At 40.1% G+C, this 23,533-nt stretch overlaps 1 protein-coding gene across 7 annotated transcripts in view; it reads left to right on the top strand.

Moving 5' to 3' along the window:
- Robo1 (roundabout guidance receptor 1) overlaps window positions 1-23,533 on the top strand; it is a 713,251-nt gene that overhangs the window by 364,796 nt on the left and 324,922 nt on the right. The gene's annotated exons all lie outside the window — the stretch shown is intronic.

The raw sequence follows: 23,533 nt of genomic DNA, 5'->3' as shown, positions 1-23,533 counted from the left end.
ATCCATGCAGCTTTTCTGGCACTCTGGCAAACTAGAAAGACATGTGTACTGTCATCTCCAACGCAAGTCTTGGCATGCACCTGAGACCTCATTGTCGCTTTTGTTCCTGGTAAAAGAGACAAATCTGATTTACTTCAGAAATTTCCTTGAACAAGACTTTGGTTGCTCTGGAAACACTAGAAGGACACAAAGGTGCTTGAATTCCCTGTATTCTGGGGTGAGATCTTTTCCTATGATCACATTACATTTGTAGACCTTGGCTAAGGCCGTCCGACTCACTTGTATCTGTCTGTCCTAGTCTTTACTTTGAAGTTAGGAATGCAATTGGCTCAGACTGCGGTGCCAAGGGTCCTTATGTTTCCTTCTGTGGCTGCTGGGGAATTCTCAGTGTCTGTTGTGACATCACAGTAAACCTTCACTTACTCTGCCTTGAGCAGTAAGCCAATGTATTATGTTGTAGATAAAGACATCCATACAAAATAAAAGACTCAGTGGAATGATCAAGTACTGAGTTTTTTCCTGTGCAGGGTTCACGTTTGGGCTGTTTTCCCCTGTTTTGGGGATACAGGCTCTACTAGTAACCACGGAGCCTTGTTTTATGTTTTGTAATTATGAGAATACATTTTGTATTTGAGGAATTTTTTTTTTTTTTAGTTCAATGGAAGTTCTTCGCATCAGTCTAGTTAGACTGTAGATTAATGCCACCCTGGAGTAATTAATGGATTGGGAAATGATATGCAGGGATTGGCTTAGCTAGATTAGCTTAGCTTGATTCCAGGAGGGAATCCCCTTTGCATGAAATGTGTTTAGGAAAGCTAGACATTCGAACGGTATCAGAAACACTACGAAGAAATGCCCACTATCTTCTAGCTCAGATGCATTAAATTTGAACACTTAGAGTGAACATTACTCAGATAAATCTATCTTTGTCTTTCCAGTCTGAAATACTTTCTGGGAAAGCTTGCTGTGATTTTCATTCCCATTTTTAGCAACAAATTAAAATTTTGAATTTTTATAGCCATGCTTGTGTTATTTATTTTGATTTGTTTCATCTCATAATGATTTAGATATGCCTATATTGAACTTAGATGGATTACATCCTGCTCACTCCATTGTAAATTAAAATGTTCTTAGTATGAAGTGCAGTCCGTCCACTTAACCTTGGACATCGTGATGTTTCTTCGCATGCTTCCTCAGGATTGTTTGGAGAACTTGAGTACCTGTTTTCTGTTGTTGCCTAGTATTTGAATTTCCTACTGGGTATCAAACCCTTCAAGATAAGATAGAAATTCAAAACTGAAGGCGCGGATTCCAACAGATGTTAATGACTTTCCATCACAGTTGAATCATTGTAAGTCGGGGACTGTCTGCACCTTCCTATTCTGTTTTATTTATCAGTGTTCTGGTTCCTGATTTCTTCGATGATACTAAATCTGCTCCATTTCTTTTGGTGTCAGTTTGTAGTTTCTTCAAATTGGTCTTTCTATTCTATTCTGAGGGCCTCCCCCCTTTTTTTTTCTTTCGTGTATCTGTTAATCCCATAGGAAAATGGAATGCGTAGTCTATGGACGTCCCCTCTGCGTGTTCCAGTCAGTTCCTCTCTAGAACTCTCATTTGGAATTCTCTGGTAGATAAACAAATGTGGTGCTTTGGTGTTTGGATTAGCAAAGCAGCAAGGAAGCCCACTGTTGGGCTGTGGGATCACGCAAATGAGAGAATGAGGCTGTACTGGGATTCACCTGGCATTTTGTTTCAGTTCTCTAGAAAAGGCTCAGCTGCTTTGTTGGAGGTAAATCCCAACTGCCTGGGTTTGCATGCATTTGGGGAAGATGGCTTGACAAGTAAAAATAATTGCCTTTCTGCAGACCGTCAATTAATCCCCTCTCAATTTCTTTTCACATCCATCTTCCGGAGTTCCTGTTGACTTTGGATCTTGATTTCTAAGGCTGCTTTGATGGGCTTCTGCCTTTTCTAGAGCCTCTTCTCTATGGGCTACACCCTGTACCTCTGCTTAATTCCTGAACACGTTTCTATTTCTGTTCCTCCCTCCAAAAGCCTAATGTCTTTTGTTCATCAGTGATGCCCACTGCAAACTCTGAATTATAGTTTTCTATTTCCAGGACAATTTTATTATTTCTGTACTTCAATTTCAGGAACTTCTTTATATCAAATCTTCTTTTTATCAAATGAGCTGAATTTGATATCCTAATTGATTGCAAATATGCATAGTTTGCTAATATTAATATATCAAAATGTAGGTTGTAGTGTAATGATTGACAGGGCTAGAATAGTGAGTTAATGTTTTCACAGTGATTTGTTAGCTAGGTAATTCCTGTTGTAAAGGCAGTTAAAAATTTTAAATTATATTTTTATTATTTTTTTAAGTTTTATGTTATGTGTGCGTGTGTGCATCTATGCATGTGGGAAAAGGCAAATGTGTAGACGTCAAAGGACAACATGTGGGAGTTGGTTCTGTCCTGCCATGTGGGTCGCAAGGATCCAGCTCAGGCTTTTAGCCTTGAAGCTAAGCTTCTTTACCCACTGAGCCACCTGTCCTGCCCTACAAAAGCCACTGAAAGTGTACTTATATTTCAACTGCATACTTAGTGTTTCTGATTCCATTAAGCATAGAATTTGTAAATAACCATTTAATAAACATTGATAAGAATATAATTCCACTTCCTTTTTAGTTCTAAGTGATATCATGATTAACTCATTCTTTTATTTTTACTTAACAACTTACAAAGAGAATGAATGGATTTGCCACAGTCTGTAATTCAGGGTAACATAGGCTTATCTGTGTTGGAACTGTGGCAGGGCCATTATTTGAGTACATACTACCAAATGATAAAGATTGGAAGAGCAACTTTTACAGTGTGAAATCAAACATATTAGACAAAAATTATAAAAAATTTTTTTAGTGTGAAAGAAGAGCTAATATTGGCAGGTAATTTCTTTTTTTCCTTTATTCTATCATGGTTACTGCTATCATTAATCACTAAGGAGGCATAAAATTGTTTAACCAACAACCAGATGCCTTGTTTTTATGCCCAGTGTGGATATTATTTTTACTTTCTTTAGTTTTTCTTAGGGCTCTTCTAAATCATTTATTGTATCCAGTTATATTTAAACCACTTGAAAGAGCAATCATTTGTATGTTGAATTTAAACAGTGATTCCCACAAAAATGGCTGTTTCTTCCTTCAGAGCTACATGTTTTTTTTTAAGTGAATTAGGGGACAATCAACAATGAGGATTAATTTATTCAGCAGAAGGTGGACACAGGGCAGCTGTTTCTGTTTTGGTAGCCCCCGAGGCTGCTAGAACTCAGTGTTCCATGCTACAGCAGGCAGAGACATTTTCTTCCTCAAGAAAAAGCTTTAGTCATCTGGTAGGAAGAATTAATATCTTACTTTTGATTCTGGAAGCCATTTTCTCTGTATATGATAAATAATGTATGTTATATTCCTCATAATTCAAATTATGGGATGCAAGATCATGCAGATTTCTTTTCCAATGGCCAGAAAACACCACAGCTGTTCATGCATCTTGTATCTCAGTCAGTTTGTTTGCAAAACAGTTAACTTGAACATTCTCAAGAAGTGGAATGGTCAGCTTCAAAATCCAGGAAGAACAGACTAAACCAGCAACAATTACAAGGCAGAAAGTGTAGGGCTGTTAATAATTCAGTGACAGACATACCACTCCAATGATAGAGGTGACACGGGCCATTTTCAGTCATGGAGATACAGTTTTTCTTACTGAAATCCAGCATTGATTATCTTGGACCCAGTTATGTTTCTTGCTTCCAGCAGGTGGGGATAAAAGGTCTCTGGAGATAAACGCGATCTAGTGTGTCCCATAAGAGAAATGCTAGACCACGGAACTGCTCCAGGCTCCGGGATTACATTTTGGAAGTTAGACAAGATCTCTCTCTCTCTCTCTCTCTCTCTCTCTCTCTCTCTCTCTCTCTCTCTCTCTTCTCCACAGGTGCTTCAGTTTTGGCTAACTCTAAATACATTCTCAAACTTAAATCATCTAGAAGAGTCTGCTTCAGATCAAAGAAGCCATACTTTGTAAGTAGTTAGTTCCAAACTCTGTTTAATTGCAATGAAAACTCTGACAAGAGAATTACAGAGAGACATTTAGAATTCTCTCAGTGAGATATGAGAAACATTGAAAGAGAACCAGACTTCCAATGTTACTCTGGGAAGCAAAGAACAGTGAATTATTTGCATATTCACAAACGTCCCCCAAGATTTATTTCAGTGTCCTTGATGCTAGAGAAGACCACACACTGTGTATTTACCAGAAGAATGCAGACGCACAGGGTGTGGAACACAAGTGACAGTCCCTTCACTATTTCAAGGTGGTTACAGTTGCATGTCCTTAGTGATTCAGATTGCAGAGCTTCATATTTTATAATAGATTTTGTTTTAGGGAGCATCATGAAGACAAGGTCCAGAGGTAACTGGAATATTTTAAGCCTCATGTCTTCTTAGGAAAAAAAAATAACACAAACACAAAAGCATTTATCTAAAGAAAGGCTAACCCCTCTTCTTCAGAGGCCACAGGATCACCCAAAGGCTATTTGCCTTGGTTTGTATGTCTTGAATTTCATTGCCATCATAATTCCATGAAGTGTGGAAGTCCTCCCCCCCGCTGGGACAGATTGTCACTATTTGTTTTGTTGTGGTTATAAAGGACTGTGTAGCATTGCTTAATTTTGCAGTATAGGTAGACCCAAGGAGTTATTTTTGAGAGAAGTATTTGTAACAATCTTTCCTTCCTTTGCCTATTCTGTATTTGTGACAAGAACTAAAAGCAGCCCCCTCCCCTTTCTGGAAACCTCGAAGCACTTGGTCATGTTTTGGGGGAAGAGGTTAACACACTGAGCACCGCAGTGTTTTATTGCCAGTAAATGTTTTTACTCACTGCTGAAAAGTTTGTAAATAGGCACTGTTTAAGCACACAAAGAGATAATAAGCACTCAGACTTTGCCCCTTCAAATGCTTTCTTACCTAGGAGAATGCATTGGTGATCTCAGCCCTTGGAACAATAACTGGGATCACAAAACCACTGCTCCTCATTCTGCCTGCTCGGCATAATTAGCGGCTTTGATTCCGAGGAAGACTAAGGGATGTTTAGAATAGGGGCAAAAAAAAAGAAGCTTTTCTCCTTCTACTTCCCATTGTCAAGCCAAGACTCCCTGTGTGTTGAAAAAGGCCAGGATTTCTGCTGAACAAGTAGCTGCCTTCAGTACCTGTTCTGGCCATGAGAATGTTTCCCTATGTCCCATTTGGAGGAGACTCCATTAACCGTCTAACAGGGGACGTTGTGCACCCGACTGATGAGAAGGAAACATTGTCTGCCGGTGCAGTGAGGGCAAGCAGTGCTGAGCCATCACTCTGGCTCCCATTTGATCAGCTTGGGACGCAGCAGTGAATAGCTGTCATTGAAGATGCCGGGCAGGGTGAATAGTGTATATTACAAAGCGACTGCAGAGACAGGATCTGGCCAGTATGGTTGACTGGTTAGCACCCAAAACTCAGAAGGGGTGTGCTTGACTCTCTTTCTTCTTACAGAGCTCGGCTGGGAAAGTAGAATCGATGCGGAGAAGCATCGCTAGTGACCCAACATGCTAGACTGTGCCTTCCCTCCTTCATCCCGTTATTGTGATTCAGGGCGGCTCCTCTGGGGCACCAAATGGTGAGGTGGTGGCCTGAAATCCCTCTCTGCAGCCCTTTTGTTAAGACAGCCAACCTTTCCCTTTTGGCTCCAAGCAAAAGCGTCATCTGGCTTCTCATTTTCTTGGCCCTATCGGTGAACTCCTGTCTCAGATTACCCTCTTCAATCTCCTTATGGCTTTGGAAACGATGGGATGCTGTAAACTCTTTTGCTTTTTTAATGCTTTTACCCCGAATGTTTTTTCCCCCTAATGTATTTTCTTGTGATGAGCAGTAATTTCATGTTATCGGTTTAAGCTTCTCTTTGGGATCTATTTGAGGTTCCATTCCCACCTCCACCCCCCCCAACTTCAATACTAAATTTCTGGAGCTGGTACTTGACTAGGCAGAGCACCTGCAAGGTGTCAACAGCGTGGATTTCTCAAGGATTACTTTGGATTCCCTTTGCTGCCATCTGTATATCTTCTGATTGCCCCCATAAAGTAATAATTAACAACAATAAACAAAACAAAAACCATAAGTATGTCTGAGACAGCTGCCCTGCGGCATTTGGTAATTTTGGTTCTTGTAACAGTGATACTGGTTGGCAGCTAGTAAGGAGAGGTCAGTGTGGCATAATGCCTAGCACGGCTCTTCCTCACAAAGAATGCTCTTGCCTGAAATGTCAAGAACACCGGGCCGAGAAATCCTGATGTGAAATAAAGTGACTCCCCATTCCATCTCACACCCACTTTGACATTTAGTTTTTGTTTATTTTGAAACCTGACCTTACTCAGACTAGATTGGCTCTCTGTTCACTCAGGAGCCTGGACTGTAGTCTTCCTGTCCCAGTCTCAGAATGCTGGGAGCCTAAGCACGAGAGTCTTCTACTGTATCGGATAAAGATTGATGTCATTGCCTGTATGGTTTAATCTGTTGGCCATCTGCTTTAAATGGCCCTTTTTCCTCATTCTCATTCAACTATGGAGAAACTTCTGGAGCAGGAAAGGTAGGCATACATCTTCATTCAGGGGGCTGACTGAGCAGGTGTCACAATATGGGATTGAAAAGCTCTGGAAGACCTGGTTATTTCTGTAGCTAGTTACTTATTTCCCGCCTTCGCGTATGTATGTCTTTCTCTTGTGAGCCCGATCCTTATTGAAACAACCTCTTTCACCTGCTTCACCGCCTCAGACCCCGCTCCTCTCGGCCTTCTGAGCCACCGTGGGCTGTGGTCCAGCATGAGCAAACGTGGAGTGCCCACCCGGGCTGTCTTAGTCGGATGGCATGTCTATCACAGGCTGTGGAGACAGAAGACTCCGTCCTTTCACTGCCCCTGCGAACCTCAGCTCTCCCTTCTGTAAAATGGGGCTGTAAACTATGGCCCGCTGCCCCTGCCTTGTCATCACGGTTCTCATAGTGCTTTTTGGGGGAATAAAGTGAAATGTGTAAAGCATGCAAAAGGATTTTGCTCCAAGATGCTATCACTTAACTTTTTGTTTATATACCCCTTTTTCTTTGTATCTTTATCATTATGCATGGGTATCACTCATGGATCACCTGGGCTCACATTACATTCTCCCTTCTCTTTTACCTTACTTGACTTTGATACTTTCACTTTACAAAATACCAGTTCTGATTCTGAGCCAGGCACCCTTCAGTTTTGCTGTTTAAATGCTCGTCTCTCCCATGTTCAAGGCCAGCCCCACTCCTACGGGCTCTCCAGTTCGGCCTTCAGCGGATGCCGTCTACACATTCTTTAAGCGCTCACATACTGACATTATGGCTGAGGTCGGTCCCTAGTCTGGTTTGTTCATTCCCTGATGTTTTACAATAACATATTAGTCATTATAATGTCAAGGACTGTTCTTTTGCTGCCAAAGAGACCTCTTCGTGAGTTCTGATAAACCCACTTCCTTTTGTTTTGCTGAGTCGGAGTTAGGTCTTGTGACAGCTCCAATGTGAAATACGTTTTTTGGTCAGCCTTGGTAGCATGCCACCTCACCTCTGGTCTTGAGAGACTTGGGGTTTATGTCTCCCAGGGTTCCTTACATTTGCATTTGAGCAGCTATGGGCAAAGATCTTGTGTGATAATTTAGCAATGTTTCTGTGTTTCCTTAGGAAACTGGTGTTGGGGGAGGGGAGATTAAGAAAAAGAGGACAGTCTCCTGTCGGGACTCTTGAGTTTCTATTTTGCCTATTTTTCATTAGTCACTCAATTCTGAAATATTTTATTAGTATATTAAACTTTTCAAAATGGTCTTGATGCTACAAGTACCAAAAACTACAAAGAGCGGCTCTGCTTCCCCCTGAAATGTGGTACAGGTAGAGAGATGCTTTACTCTTACAATATATAAATACTTTCCCGTTAGCTCATCTGATATTTCTAAAACTTAAAGGTAGCACATTACAAGATTACAGTTCATTTTAAATCTATTTGCTACTTCTGTTTTTTAATTTTATTTTATATGTATTGGTGTAGCACGTCAGATCCCCTGGTACTGGAGGTACAGACTGTTGTGAGCTACCACCTGGGTGTTAGGAATTGAACCTGGACCCTCTGGAAGGGCAGCAAGTACTCTTAACCACGGAGCCATGCTACGCTTTTATGATGTATACAATTTTGGATGTGTGAAATCATACACATGGTCACTCTGACTGCAGTAAGAGGGAGGAAACACAATTGTTTGGTGTACGTAGTGTTTCAGGTTTGCAAAATAGACAGTTTCTGGGGATTTATTTTAGAACACTGAATATAACTAACTTGTACTCTTAAAAACAGGTAGGCTGGCAGGGTGGTCATGGTGCACACCTTCAATCCCAGCGCTTGGGAAGCAGAGGCTGGTGGAACTCTGAGTTCTAGACCAACCTGGTCTATAGAGTTAGTCCAGGACAGCCAGTACTACACAGAGAAGGCCTGTCTCAAAAACAAAACAAGCAACCCAAACAAAACAAAGATAACAACAAAACAAACAGAAACCCCCCTACAACAACAACAGCAACCAAAACCAAACCAAACCAACACTGAAAGTATGATAAATGTAAAGAAAACATGTTTATAGACAAAGAGAAAAGATAAAACTCACTGTTTAATCCAGCCATGTAGAGTTTGGTGTGACCAGTGTGAGATGTGTCTCTTGTTTGAAAGCTTGCTTGGCTGTCATGTCTGAGAGTGACGGGGACAGGTTCGTGAGCGATTTCAATGCGATAATTTGAGTGTAACGCTTAATACCCAAAGTTTCTGACCTTTCATAAACAGTAACCATTGCTGTTGTATAAAGTACAGTAAAATAAACTATAATATCCTATAATTTATCTAATTATATATAATGACATTATGATTAAGTGTGCAAACTCAGTCCCTAATTATAAGGTGTGTGAGCCTGGGAAAGCTGCGTTTCTAGCATACTTTGTCCTCTAGTCCCAGTCCCGTGGTGGGTGAGAGGAGGACCTGGCTTTTACCGGGCAGCAGGGATTACGTGAGTTAATGCACATAGCACATACGGTGTGTTTTCTGTAAGTGGGCTGTTATTACCTGACTTTGATAACTTAGTCAGGAATGACAGTTTGGGTGTTAGAAGTGGTTTGTAGGTTTAAATTAATGCGTTTTAAACTCAGTACTTATTCTCAATTATCATTTTTTTCCCATTTATTATTGTCTCTTTTGAGGGATCATTTTAGCTACTTCTTCCAGGGGTGTATTGTTATGCATTCTCCTAGGCTGAAGTGTTTTGACGGTTTTTAGAACCGAATAGATATAACAACTAAGGGGAAAATTTCTAAGAAGCTGATTTCCATGTGAAAAAAATATGTTTTTCTTACTTGTATTTCTATCATGTAAATAATAATTGGTACTATTTTTGTTTTTGTTTCTTTGTTTTGTTTTGTTATTTTGAGAAAGGTATTCCCTGCATAGTCCTGGCTGTCCTGGAACTTACTCTGTACACCAGGGTGGCCTAGAACTCGGAGATCCGCCTGCCTCTGCCTCCTGAGTGTCGGGATTAAAGGTGTGTGCCACCACCGTCCAGCCTGCCTTTTTTTTTTTTTAATGAATACTAGGTGACAGATAAAGAAACTGATTTTACAAAAGCATCTGGTGCTGATATTTAAGCTTTTGAGTGTGGGCTGCCCCCTCCCACTCCCGGGAAGAGTGCTTGATTCTCATTTTGCACATAAGCATCTGTGTGTGAGAGGCTTTGGAGTTTATATGTGCAGCTTCTTCGTTGCACTTGGTGCCTCTTAGGGATCACACGTCACTGTGGCAGTGTGACATGGTGCCAAGCAGAGACTAAAGCCTCTTAAGACTTTTTGTACCTATGCTTTTAAGGTGGGTACAGAGGCCTCTTGGTTATCACCCCCACCTCCTGCCCAGGTGTCCTGCATCCGGCTAGACCTCAGGGAAGGAGGGAGAGAGGGACAGAGGTCACTTTCTCACAATTATAGTCTGCAACTCTTTGAACGTGTTGAATCCTCCCTTAATGTATTGATTTTTAAATATAATTACAATGTGGATTTCATTTAGTATATGTGTTTGGAACATGTGGTGTTCTTTGGCAAATGTATCCTCAAATTATATGCTTGTACATGTATTTAACTCTAGGAAATTATTGTTTTACTTGTAACATGCTCGAGGTACATTTTAATAAATATAAAGGAATACCCCGGGGGAGGGAGACAGCAAGATCAAAAGCTCATGCTAGCTGCGAAGGGAGTTGTTTTTTGTTTTTTTTTAATTGAGGTTGGTTATTAATTTAAAATTTTCTTTTGGTGGGCTAAATGACTAGGAAGGGTCTAATCCCACGTTGCTCACGTGGCTGTTTCTGTGTGTGCATTTTCTTTTCTTTTTTGTCTGTAACGTGTGTTTTTCCTTTTCTCCTCCCACCTTTTTCTTTATTATGCCAACAGACTCTCAGAGATTCCAGACAGCTCCCCCCCCACCCTCTGGGGAAATATTGTAAAGAGCATGGTGATATTTAACTCTTTGGTTTGTAGACTGCCTTCAAAGTCAAATAAGTAATAACAACAACAACAAATGGACTTCCCTTTATAGGAACAAAATCCACTTTGAATCTGGGCGCTTCTTACCATGAATTCCGGAGATCTCTTCTGTGAGACTTTATCAGAATGTGATAGACTCTACCTCTAAGGAGAGGCAGAAATCTTTTTTAACAGTTGCCGTTGAGGAACTGTAAATCTCAACAATTATTCAGCCCATTGCTTTCAGCACCTTTTGTTGGCTTATTAGTGTATAGAACAGCAGGGTTGTACCGGGAGGAAGAGCCCCTGCATTTTAATTAGCTCCAAAGACAGTGTGAGATAAAGGCCAGGGTTTTTGCCTCATTTTGATTTCACGTTGACTGATTAAGGATGCCATTGTAGGCTGAGCCGGCCTGACCTAATCTGGGTGACCACCCATTTATGGAAGGGGAATGGCAAAGGCTTGCTCTAGTTTTCTGAATGGGATTAGGAAAGCACTAATTAACAAATCCTGAAAGCCAGGAGGCACGGATGGGAACACAGCACCCATCCATAAGAAACAAATGCAGTCTGGGGAAACATTCACCAATTGAACCAATTAATGCCTGCATATATTAGGCCCTCAGTGATGTGTTTTCCGTTTTTAATTACTTAGTCATGAATAAGAGCCCGATGTTCCTCAAGCTGTACTTGTTGATTAAATAAATACTTCTGTCCCGAAGAGAGCTGTCAGAACTTGAAGGGTACTAATGCTGATAAAGAGGTTTGTAAATAGTTGGAGAGCAGTGTTTGACCTTGACTGGGGAGGAAATGGGCTGGAATCCCCTGTGTGGAGAACTTTCTTGTTAACCCTTCGAGCCTCAGTACAGTCAGAGTTTCGTTACCAAAGAGGAACGTGTGCTTTAGTTCCAGATGACCCAGCCTTTGAATTTTCGCTTGGGTACCTCCTCTTAATTGTGCAGACTATTTCTGCATAGAGCAGTGGCTCTGCATCAAGCAGAATGAGGCGTGGGGGTGCATCTCTATGCCTCTGACTTGTGTGGAGCGTTGGGTAAAGAACTTTACATCCTTATGTCTCTGTCTTACTACCGCACAGTGAGACTCACGGCTGTTTATATCATTGTTCTGATACCAAACAACAATACCTGAAACGCCATGGGTGACATCTGCCATATGGTAAAGACGCCCTATAGGCACTTTGACATGACTAGTACTTAGAGCATCCATACAGTTACAGGATAAACATGGCCCAGAGTCTGGAAGGTAAATAGTAAGACTGCAACATTCTTAAGTTTCTGAACAAAGATTTGCCGAGACACGTTTGCCATAATAGGAAAGATAACTTCTTAAGAGAGAAAGGTACTTCTGCGGGTAAAAGTGGACCAGAGCTGGTGAAAGGTCAAAGGCTCGGTGGTGTGTGGATGAACAGGTTGGGATGTGTATACACTGCACACTTTGGGGGCCCATTTTATGATGTGTCCAGTTGGGTTGGGAGGGGCTTCCAGCCTTTGCTTCATATGCTGTTCTCAATGCCTCATGCTGTTCTACCCTCCTGCCACAGTTCCATTGTTGTAGAATAGTATTTTAACTGGGCAAAGGCATGTTACATTTGTTTATGCTGCAGAATACTACTTAAACTGTGTAAAGGTATGTTAATTTTGTTTATGCTGCATTTGTTTAATGATGTAAGGCTGTGTGTTTAATTATGTAAAGATGTATTGCATTCGTTTCACCTTGCCTGCCCAAGGCACCTGATTGGTTTAATAAAGAGCTGACTGTCCAATAGATAGGCAAAAAAAAAAGGATGGGTGGGGCTGGCAGGCAGAAATAATAAACAGAAAGAAAAATCTAGGAAAGGGAGGAACAAAAGAGAATCAGGAGAAAGGGGGGCACACCTAGTTCAAGAAACCAGGCACTGACAGCCACTCAGACAAAAAACAATGAGAATTTGATATATAGGAAGAAAGAAAGGTAAAAAGCCCCAAGACAAAAGGTAGATAAAGAGAAACAGGTTAATGTAAGTTAAAAGAAGTACTCAGAACGGAATCTAAGCTTGACCAAGCAGTCAAACTATAGAGAAGTCTCTATGTCTTTATTTGGAATTCGTTGGTGGCTCAAAACCAGAAAGCCTGGTAGATTCCATTGTTCGTTGTTGTTTTTTTTTTCCCTCAGTGTTTTATGCAGAAGAGTGGCAGCACTAATTATGGAGAAAGAAAAACTGGAACCACCCTGGTCTAAATACATCGGTACACTAGAGACAGGCATAGGTTATTGCGCTGAAATGATTGTGTATTATTTGTAGACTTTCCCTACTTCTTCCTCAACTTCCACCTTGGTTAACTTAATCTTCCACTTGGTGGAAGCATCTAATTTTATTGATTTTATTTGTGTGATATAGATCATTATTAGATGCGTACATCTAAAAGTCCTTTAATTTCAACAGATACCACTTGCCATACTTTTGCACTTATGAGCCTGTACAACCACAAGCTAAAGAAACCTCTACTCTTCAACTAACTAACTAACTCCATCAGATTCAATCAGGCTAGCAGATGGTGATTATTGACGTCAGGAAACGTACAGTGAGACTCCTGTACATAGGGTCAGGGAGGCTTTAATAACGAAATTCTGAACTCTCATCTATGGATTTTGACCACATGCATTTTGCAGCTACCATGCTGTTAGTGCTTAGGAGGCTGAGTCAGGAAGATCATTGGAAGTTTGAAGTCAGCTTGGGCTATATAGAGCGTTCTAAAATAATCTGAGTTATAGAGAGATTCTGTCTCAAAAATACACATGCATGTACATGAACACACAACCTAAGCACAGTTATATTGTGTAAAAATGATAAGTAAAGTATTTAGCCTTGCCATTCATTTATATGTGTACAAATATTGAGTTGGTTATGACTAAAGAAGATCTCAGTAAACCATAATTACTGATGTGATCATGTATAGCATACATTAATGATTAGGGACATGGAGGCTAAGGTTCATTATTTACACCAAGCAGTCCTTGAACTCACAGAGATCCACTAGACTTTATCTTGTTTTGGGATTAAAGGCATTCATCTGATTTTTATTATTTTTTAAGATTTATTTATTTATTATGTATAGTGTTCTGCTTGCATGCATGCTCACTCGCCAGAAGAGGACACCAGATCTCATTATAGGTGGTTGTGAGTCACCATGTGGTTGCTGGGAGTTGAACTCAGGACCTCTAGAAGAGCAGCCAGTGCTCTTAACCCTTGAGCCATCTTTCAGCCCCAAAATAAATCTTTTCTTTTCTTTTTCTTTTTCTTTTATGTTCATTTGTGTTTTGTCTACATCCATGTGTGGCAGGGGGCCACTCGTTTGTTCCCAGCCATTTAGACCCGAAATAATCACATAGAAATCATATTATTAAATCACTGCTTGGCCCATTAGCTCTAGCTTCTTATTGGCTAACTCTTACATATTAATTTAACCCATTTCTATTAATCTATGTATCGCCACTGTGATAGGCTGTGGCTTACTGGCTAAAGTTCCCACATCTGTCTCTGGTGGGGCTACGTGACTTCTTCACTTCGTCTCCTTTCTCCCAGCATTCAGTTTAGTTTTCCCCACCTAGATTTGTTCTCCTATAGCTCTTCTATAGGCCCAAAGCAGTTTCTTTATTAACTGATGATATTCACAGCATACAGAATGAAATCCCACATCGTGTGTGTGTGTGTGTGTGTGTGTGTGTGTGTGTGTGTGTGTGAACCTGATCACCTGAAACAGGGATTACAGACAGTTGTGAGCTGGCATGTTGGTGCTGAGAATCAAACCCAAGTCTTCTGGAAGAGTAGCCAGTTCTTTTAACTGCTGAGCCATCTCTACAGCCCCCCAGATTTTTATTTTTTTTAATCTCTAGTTCCTTTATATTTTCTTTTATTTCTTTCCAAAGTCATTTATTTGTGTGTGTGTGATCTATATTTGTGTCTACATGGGTAAGTTCCCAAGTCTAACTCCTTTGACATATGTTGTAGTCATGATGCATGCCTTCCGACTTTTGGTGCTAGGAGTGGAACCTAGGGACCCAACCTGTGCTAAGCATTTGTTATACTGTGAGGGACTCTTCTACACTCAGGTGTCAGATCCTGTGTTCCTGCTTTCAGTGAACTATTTTTGCCACTGACTCAAATTATATATGTGTATATATACTATCTTACTAAGAATGGAAGTTGCAGGAGGAAATCAGTGTTTCATTAATGATACATGTTGAAGCAGGAGGAGAAGAGGGGGTGGAAATGAATGTTTGGGGAGAAAGAGAGTGTGTGGATAAAAAGCAGATCATGCTTGGGTCTCAGGGAGTAATCTGCCTTTTCTTGGTCCAAGGGGAACTGGGGGAACTGGAGTCTAAAAAGGCACATCCGGGTCAGGCTGCAGAAGGTTTTCCTGGCAGGCTAAACAGCCTAGAATTTATCCTGTAGACAGTTGAGGATACACTGTTTAAGAGATTTTTAGAAGAGGGAAGGATAACCACTTGTGCTTCCATTGTTTGAATCATTAGTTTTCTTTCAAAGAAAGAATAGGTCGTTTCTTACTAAGAAAGGTTTCCAAAGGCATGGCCTAAATATAAAGGCAACACTTGAATGAAAATACAGAGTGAATATAAAATTCATAGACAGAACTAAATTGGGTAAATGGTGATGTAAAGGGACAGGAATGGACCACAGGTTGATAATGTTGAGAGGATTTCAGGGCAGCACAAAGCTAAGAATTTTGGCATCTGTCAGAAGTGGTGGTGCGCGCATGTAATCTAAGCACTCAGAGGCCGATGCAGGAGGATTGCTATTTGCTCCAGACCAACTAAGGCTACATAACAATTTTCCGGCTACCCAATTGTGTACAGTTAAACCCTTTCGTATAAAAAGCAAACAAAAACCTGGTGGTGGCAGCATGCACCTTTAATCCCAACTCTTGAGAGGCAAAGGCAGATGGATCTCTGTGAGTTCAAGGCCAACCTGGTATACAGGGCAAGTTCCAGGACAGGTTCCAAAGCTACACAGAGAAACTCTGTCTCAAAAAAAAGGAAAGAAAGAAAAAAATAAGAAAGGAACGGGCAAGAAAAATGTTGTCACGTTCTTTACCTGTAATACACAAGACAGCATATTAAAGGATCTATCACTCAGAATTCTGTGTCAGGGGCTCTGAACTGCCAAAGCACAAAATATGAGGCAGTGTGAAGGCAGTCTCTCAGGTTAGCCTAACTGTTCAAGTGCCTCCTCCCTGTCCTTTTCTTTCTTACATACATACATACATACATACATACTAGCATAGCTCTGCTTTGGAACTCACAACAATGGAGTTCTTGCTCCTGGTAATGGATTGGTGACTTGCTGGTTTTTTTTTTTAATTTAATTAATTTATTTATTTATTTTGCCATTGCTATGACCTTTGTCTTCTGCTCTCTATGTTAAGACCGCACATTTTCGTGGAGTAGTTCTAGTGTATGTATCTGGTCAGCTCGTGATCTGTGCATATCATACTCAACTTTGAAGAGCCAATCCTGATTAAATTATGAATTAAAAGAAACATAGAAACACTTAAGTAAAATAGACAGGAGAACAAAAATATGCCAAGATATTTGCTACTTATTAGGTGTTTGTTGAATTTATGGTATCTTACACCAGCTGATTGAGTTGTCAGCATTACCAGGGTCTACAAAATCACATGACTAAGCAAACCCTAGCTAAGTGCTTAGCTTTCCTTATTCTCCCTTTCATTTCCTGCGGGGCACTGCGTGCTGTGGAAGACACTGACATTAGTTTCTGTAATCATTACACTGAATAGTGAATAATATTGCTTTTTTCCACCGCAGCATCTTGTACTTTTCTCAATACAAATATGCGATCAAAACGTTTTAGTCTGGAAATACTTGAAACCAGCTTAATTTTAGATCCAGCACTATTGTATTTTTTTTCACTCTTACTCTCAATAATTACTGGTTTTTTTTGTTTTTTTTTTTTTTTTTAAAATCAGGAACCACTTACCAAGAAACTGGTGGCACAGGCTAATGTGTCTACAGTCATGTGGCAGAATGCAGAGCTACTCTGAGAGCTAGCTCTTGTCCTCTTTATCCAGTGACTCTTCAACAGCCTCCCTAAAGAGGGTAGGAAGGAACCAGGAATGGTGCAAACAAGCCTATCATACATATGTGTGTATATGTACATTATATATATTGTGTGCACACATATATGTATATATTTACACATACTCGCATATAGATTTATGTACACATTTATCATCCTAATACTATGTAGCTATTATTAATATATATATATATATATATATTTGTATATATAATATATACTCAGGAGATGGATGCCATAGAATCTGGAGTTCAAGATTGTCCTCCCCTTGGAGTAAATTTTTGGCCGTGTTGAGCCAAGTGAAACTCTGCCTCAAGAAAACTGTCTAGATAAAAAGAGGAGAGAAGGGCATACTGGTTTTATCTTTGTGTTACTACCAATAAAATTCTTTTATCTGCTCAGATTTCGTTTCAGTTCAAGCAAAGTCAGGAGAGCTGTGGCCAGTCTTTCTCATGCATGTGATCTACGCAGGACGGACCAGAGGCAGACTTGGTCTTATTATCAGAGCTGGACTGGAAACTGTTTCAATTTAAATACAAATGACTGCAGTCTCTTTATCATGTTAGAAATGTCTTAGGGTAAATGGAGTTTGGGAGATGAGAGCTAGACACTTGGCTTTTGAAAAGCAGCGCCATTTTTCTTGATTCTCAGATCAACTCCTTTTGTCTTCAGGGCCCATATCTTGCTCTCATTCCCATGTTAATGAAACTGCTAATTTACATTTGAAGGGCCCCAAACTCACCAGGAAAATTACTAATCAAATTGAACTTTCTGGGCCTGATTTAATTTGGTGGCATTAGTAGACATGTCTTGGACTCTTGGGGAAGAATTATTGAATGCTAATTTTAATTTGGTTGAATATAATCTAATATAAAAGTCTACCTTGAGCAATGGAAAATTTAATTATCGTATTTGTATCTGTAAATAGGAACTTTCTGTCTTTAGTGCAATTTTTGTTTACTTAGGTTATGAATAAATTCTCAGATAATCTATCTTTAAGAAATAGAATTATTTACATGGTTACATTATCTTAGATAAGAACCTAAAGAGAAAATCAGCCGCCAGGGCTTGGAAGGAAAACCATTAGATGGTCTCCCTTCACCTGTTAAACCCAGCTGTCTCTACGGAAATTCAGCTTTGTTCTGAGAACCATGTCTAGGAGAATCTTAGGAGGAAACTCTAAACTGTTGGTGACAAGGGTAGCCTATTTTATAAACCATGCAGTAACCAGGATCAAGTATCAGTGGACAGATTCAAGGCTCTTTCTCCTCTTTCATATATTCAGTTTGGTGGCATTTTGTAAAACTATCTATCCCCTTTCCATTGCCAAGCTGACTAATCGGCTGGTGTGTTGACACCATCTGTCTGTCTGAAGAATCCAAGGCCGCCACCCGAGTTTTGGTTCAGCTTTCAATAGATGCGCATTCCATTAAGTCCTGTATTTTTTTTCTTCGTAATTTCCCAAGTTTAACATTGTGAATCACAGCGGAATTTCCCTTTTCTCTTTCCCTTCCTCTCCTCTCTCTTTCCTCCCCCATTGTCCAAACATTTTTAATGTTGTTTTAAGGACAGTGGCATTTGTACATTAATAGAAGCTGCTACATTGGACCTAGGACTATCATTTTACAGTGGGATGGTTGAACATGTCTCAAGTCCTCTGGTGGATTCCTAGTACAAAAACAAAAGAAATTGAGAGGGAAAGAGGGACACACACACACACACACACACACACACACACACACACACTCACACGAGAGAGAGAGAGAGAAAGAGAGAGAGAGAGAGAGAGAGAGAGAGAGAGAGATTGTATTGACCCACAGTGTGAATTTATTCAATAAATACCTTGTATTTAGGTAACTTCCTTTATCTGAGTAAATCCAGTTCTTCAACACAGTCTCCCCCTTGTTGTTGAGTGAAGCAATGTTAGAAGGCCCCAGAGCTCCTTCAGGAGGCCTTGTGATGCTTGAGGTGTGTGATCAGAAGTTGTATTACTTAATTTCTCATTGCTGTGACAGACTACTGGGAGGAAGAAACTTGGGAGCATAAGGATTTATCATGGCACGTGATTAGAGAAGAAACATAGTCTTTCCTAGCATAGAAACATGGCAACCAAAGTCAGAGATGGCTCTCACTGAGGGACATTCATGGGCTCAGCTTGCCTTCCCTCTTTTCCCTTTCTTGGCCTCCAGAAGCCACTGCACTAGTGCACCCCCACAGGCACACCAAGAATGCATTTTCTGGCTGCTTCTTCATCAGGTCACTCCAACAATGACTGCAAATATTAGCAAACACAGCAGTCCAAAACAAAGAAGACCTTGATGACAATGACATAAATAATATCATTTACCTGTCACAATTTACTTAGATAATTATTCTATAGATGCTTGATAGCTTGAATACAAGACGCAGATGAAGGCATACTTTCTCTCTCTGGTGTGTGGCAGGCTATATCGGGCAAGCAAAATTTCATGGAAGAAGAGGATGTGAAAAGTGTGAGGAAGTGGACGATTGGAGAGCCAAGAATGGGAAACCCTTAGCAAGGTCTTTGTGCGGACACACTAGAGAAAGAAACACTGACTTTAGGGCAATGGGTATTTTAGGGACACTAGCTTACAAATGGAGGAAATCCATTCAGTAATACCAAACACATTGATTCAATATGCTACAACTCCAGAAAACACATGGGTGAGATCACACTTAGGGACTAAAGAAGCCATTAGCTAAATGCAGCTGATACATTTCATCCTGCTTTCCTCTACCTCTTTTGTGTTATTTTTTTTTCATTTTTCTACATCGAAGGCAGTTCATTGCCGTGCAAGAATAAATCTGATATTTGGTGAGCTACAATATGATAGTTTATTCTTGACAACTCCAGGGTGGAAAGTCCCTGGGAAGGATTCCATTGTCCCATCGCAGAGTCCTGGTGTCAATAGTAATTGATGTAATGCGATTGGGACTTCTGCTCCACGGTGGCCTAGGAATGGAATCTATTATTAGAAGAATGAAGGGAAGGTATAACTAGCTAAGTGTTCCACCACTGCCACAAAAAACCAAACCAAACCAAACCAAACACACATATGCACAACACACACACATGCACAAATCCAAACATTTAACAACCAAGAAATGAATAATTTTAATAATATGAACTAATCAAAGATGCTGAATTGTGGGTGATATGACTGCCATTCCATCTTAAGTACTGGTAAGTGTCAGGACACAGCTCTAGTGAGCATTCCTCAACAAATCTTGCCGGGTTGTCTGCTTGTTGCTACAGTTTTTAGAATGGAATCGCTCTGCGTTGCTCAGTTAGTTTCCAATATCTAGCTTAAGAGATGCTGCTGCCTCAGCCTCCCACTCATAAATGGTACAGAGTTGTGGACACCTGGAGTTTGCTCATTCAAGCACTATCGTGTTCTAAATAAGAAGAGAAAAAGAAATCCTGTTTCAGGAGTTAGTGTATATTGCCGTTTCTCTATTCCTTTAATTTTAGCCTTAGTTCTTTCCTCGCTGTTCCTGTTTGGAGAACTAAATTATAGACAGACATACACACCACCTATAGAACATTCTCTTTCACTAGGTATCTAAAATTTGAAAATTGACACAAGTTTCATATGACAAGAGCATTTGTCCAAACTCTTGTTTTTATATGCAATTGTGTAATATTTAATAATAGTAATTTACCTCTGTCTGCAGACACCAGAAACTTTAATTATTGTTTATTTTTAATTTGATATGCAGTACAAACTCACATTTGTGTCCATATGATTTCAGACAGTATAATCATTTTAATATGTTTGGCTCCTGTTTTATTTCTTTGAGAGATAGACTTCAGAATGTGCAACTTTATTCTCTGCATGCACCTCTGCTGGACTCCTTCCAGTAGACTGCTTTTCCAGTGCGACACACACACCATCAAGGAGAAATGAAACGACACTGTCCTTTCCCACTGGTGGGATAGGAATGCACAGCCAGTGGAACCGGCTGTAGAGCTTTTTGACTTCCCCGTGATTGTAGGCGTTTTCTCACGTTCTGATCAGCGAAGTCCATGTGGTGCTATACGAGATTTCTAGGGAATTAGTAATTTAATCAATATGTGACTCACGTCATGACTGGAAGAAGAAAGCTGAAATTAGGAATCCTTTCTGCTCGTGTGCTTACATCATGGTCCTCTGCCGTGTCCTCTTCATCCTGACTGACTGTGGGGACTGGATTTCTCATATCCAAGTTTCCTTAATAGTTCAACTTTCAGTAGCCATCTGCCTTGGCAAACCGGGTTAGAAATTAATTACATTGCTTTTTGGGGGAAAATCATATTTTATCAGTTACAGCAATACTTTTTCTGTATTTTAGGGAAAGTGTAGTGTGATTAGTTTCTCAAGCATGGTGTTGGCTAATTTTATGTCAACTTGACACAGGCTAGAGTAATCTGGGAGGAGAGAACCCCAAATGAGAAAATGCCTCCGTAAGATTTGGGCTGTGGGAAACCTTGGAGGACATTTTCTTTTTTCTTCTTTCTTTCTTTCTTTTTTTTTTTTGGCTTTTATTGAGCTCTACATTTTTATAATTAGTGGTTAATAAAGGAGGGCTCAGCCCATTGTGAATGGGGCACACCAGGCTCGTGATTCTGTGTTCTTATTAGAAAGGCTGAGAAAGCCAGTAAGCAGCACCCCTCCATGGCCTCTGCAGCAGCTCCTGCCCCCAGGTTCCTGCCCTGTTTGAGTTTCTGTCCTGACTTTCTTCAGTGGTGAACAGTGATGTGAAAGCATAAGCCAAACAAACCATTCTCTATAACTTGCTTTTGGTCACAGTATTTCATCACAGGAATATTAGTCCACTTTATAGATTTTGGATTTAGAGAATTTGCACAATTTCATATATGGCATGAAAAAAATGCCAGTATTTTACCAAATACAAATCTCCAAGTCCTCAGCTATCTGATCCTTCTTTTCTTCATCTATGAATATTTAGAAGTAGGAGTGTCATGGAGAGGCATTAAGAGAGAGTGCATAAAGCTTTGGCGCCTGGTAGTGTCTGATGTAAAATTCATTTTTATTTACCTTTTCAGTAATGAAATATGATCTAAGAGTTATTGGAAGATCATGTGATCTAACATTGTTTTCAGACAAAATCAGGTATGAAGGCACATGAATAATGTAAAAACTTGTAATTTGAAAATTGTTATTCTTGCAGAATTGACTCTAAAATTCTAAGAGATTAAAGGCTGAAATTTTGGGGAAACTTGATTGTGTGTGTGTGTGTGTGTGTGTGTATGTGTCTGTGTGTGTGTGTATGTATGTGTGTGTGTGTGTGTGTTACTATTTTGTATTATCAAGTTTCTTTTGTCATTTTAAAAGTCACCTCTTGTTAAAAATGTATTCCTCCCTTGTCTGTACAGCAACAGACTCTGCATTTGAGGGCTCCTTGTGGTCCCCTCAGGTACCTGGCTGATGTTCAAAGCTCTAAAGAAGTTGACATTTTTGTCTTCAGAGTTCAGTCTCATCCTTCTTCCGTAAACTAATGAGGAAACTTGAAGGAGATCTTTAGATACTTTTGTAACAGAACTTAAAACAAAACAAAACAAAAACCTGTTAAAAACAAAATGTAGCTTTCCCCTTAACCGCAGTTTCTTTGACTTACATAAGAACCTTCATCTGCTTGGTTTTCTAGTTTCCAAACGCCTCTCAAATCTGTGCTGCTCTCATGTTTGGAAGGATAGAGCAGGTAAACCCCCAAAGAGTTGTATGTGGAGTTACAGAAAGGCTGAGAAAGTTAAAAGACCTCTCTCTGTTTGATACCTCATTCAGTTTCACCCTAATCCATGAGTAGTTATCCATCTCTTCTTAGAGGATGAAGAAAATATATATTGAAATATTTTGTTAGATTTATGATTTTTTTAAAAAGCAGTAATATTGTTTTAAGGTATTAACTTTTTGAAATTAAAAAGGCAAGAAAAATGTAGCCCAGTGTTAGAACTACCTAACACAGTTATATAGAAAAAGAAATGTCTTGAGTGAGTGTTTGTGTGTGTATGCACATGTGTGCATGTGACACAAGATATAAAATTTTTGTGCATTCGAGTGACACAAGATATAACAGAGGCCACATGGCAGAGATCAAGAACATTCTCCCTTCCCAAGTTCTGTCTACAAGGGAAAACCATCAGTGTCTAGTTTTTCTTTCCCTTCTTATACAGAGTGAAAGAGAGCGTTACATGTAAGGGCAGACATCTAAATAAAGGAGGAGAAAGAAAGCAGGACTGTAGTTACAGGCTAGGCTTGGTTTGCATTACAGGGACAAAGACAGTGCAACAAGAACTAAGGTCCCAGGATTGGGTAACAACTGGGAAAGTCACATCATTGAGGAGAAGCCAGGAGGTCCCATGTGCATAGATATCACCTGCTCTGTGAAGGCAATTCTTTGGATTCTAGATGGTCTTAAAACGTGCACACAAGTGTTCAAGTGTTTCTAGCAGCCTTCAGCCATATTGACAGAATAGATTAAAAGAGAAGTAAATCTTTAAAAAAGCCATTGAGAGCAGGAAGAAACCTGGATATCGAATATTTCTTACACATGTGCCAGACCTCCGCTGGGTCCTTTGCATCTGGCTGTCATAACCATCTGCGAGGGAGGTGTTGTCAACCCGGCTTTATTTCATTTTAGAGATGAGGAAATTGAGAACCAGAAAAATGCTGCATAAATTTACCTAACAAGTTTGGGGATCTGGCTTTAAACCTGGAGAATCAAAAACAGTGACTTGGGTGCACTAGAGAAGG

This window comes from Myodes glareolus, chromosome 2, assembly GCF_982192425.1.
Source record: "Myodes glareolus chromosome 2, mMyoGla1.1, whole genome shotgun sequence".
Taxonomy (NCBI): domain Eukaryota; kingdom Metazoa; phylum Chordata; class Mammalia; order Rodentia; family Cricetidae; genus Myodes; species Myodes glareolus.
The sequence above is the reverse complement of the archived record's forward strand: the minus strand, read 5'-3'. Positions and strand labels throughout refer to the sequence as shown.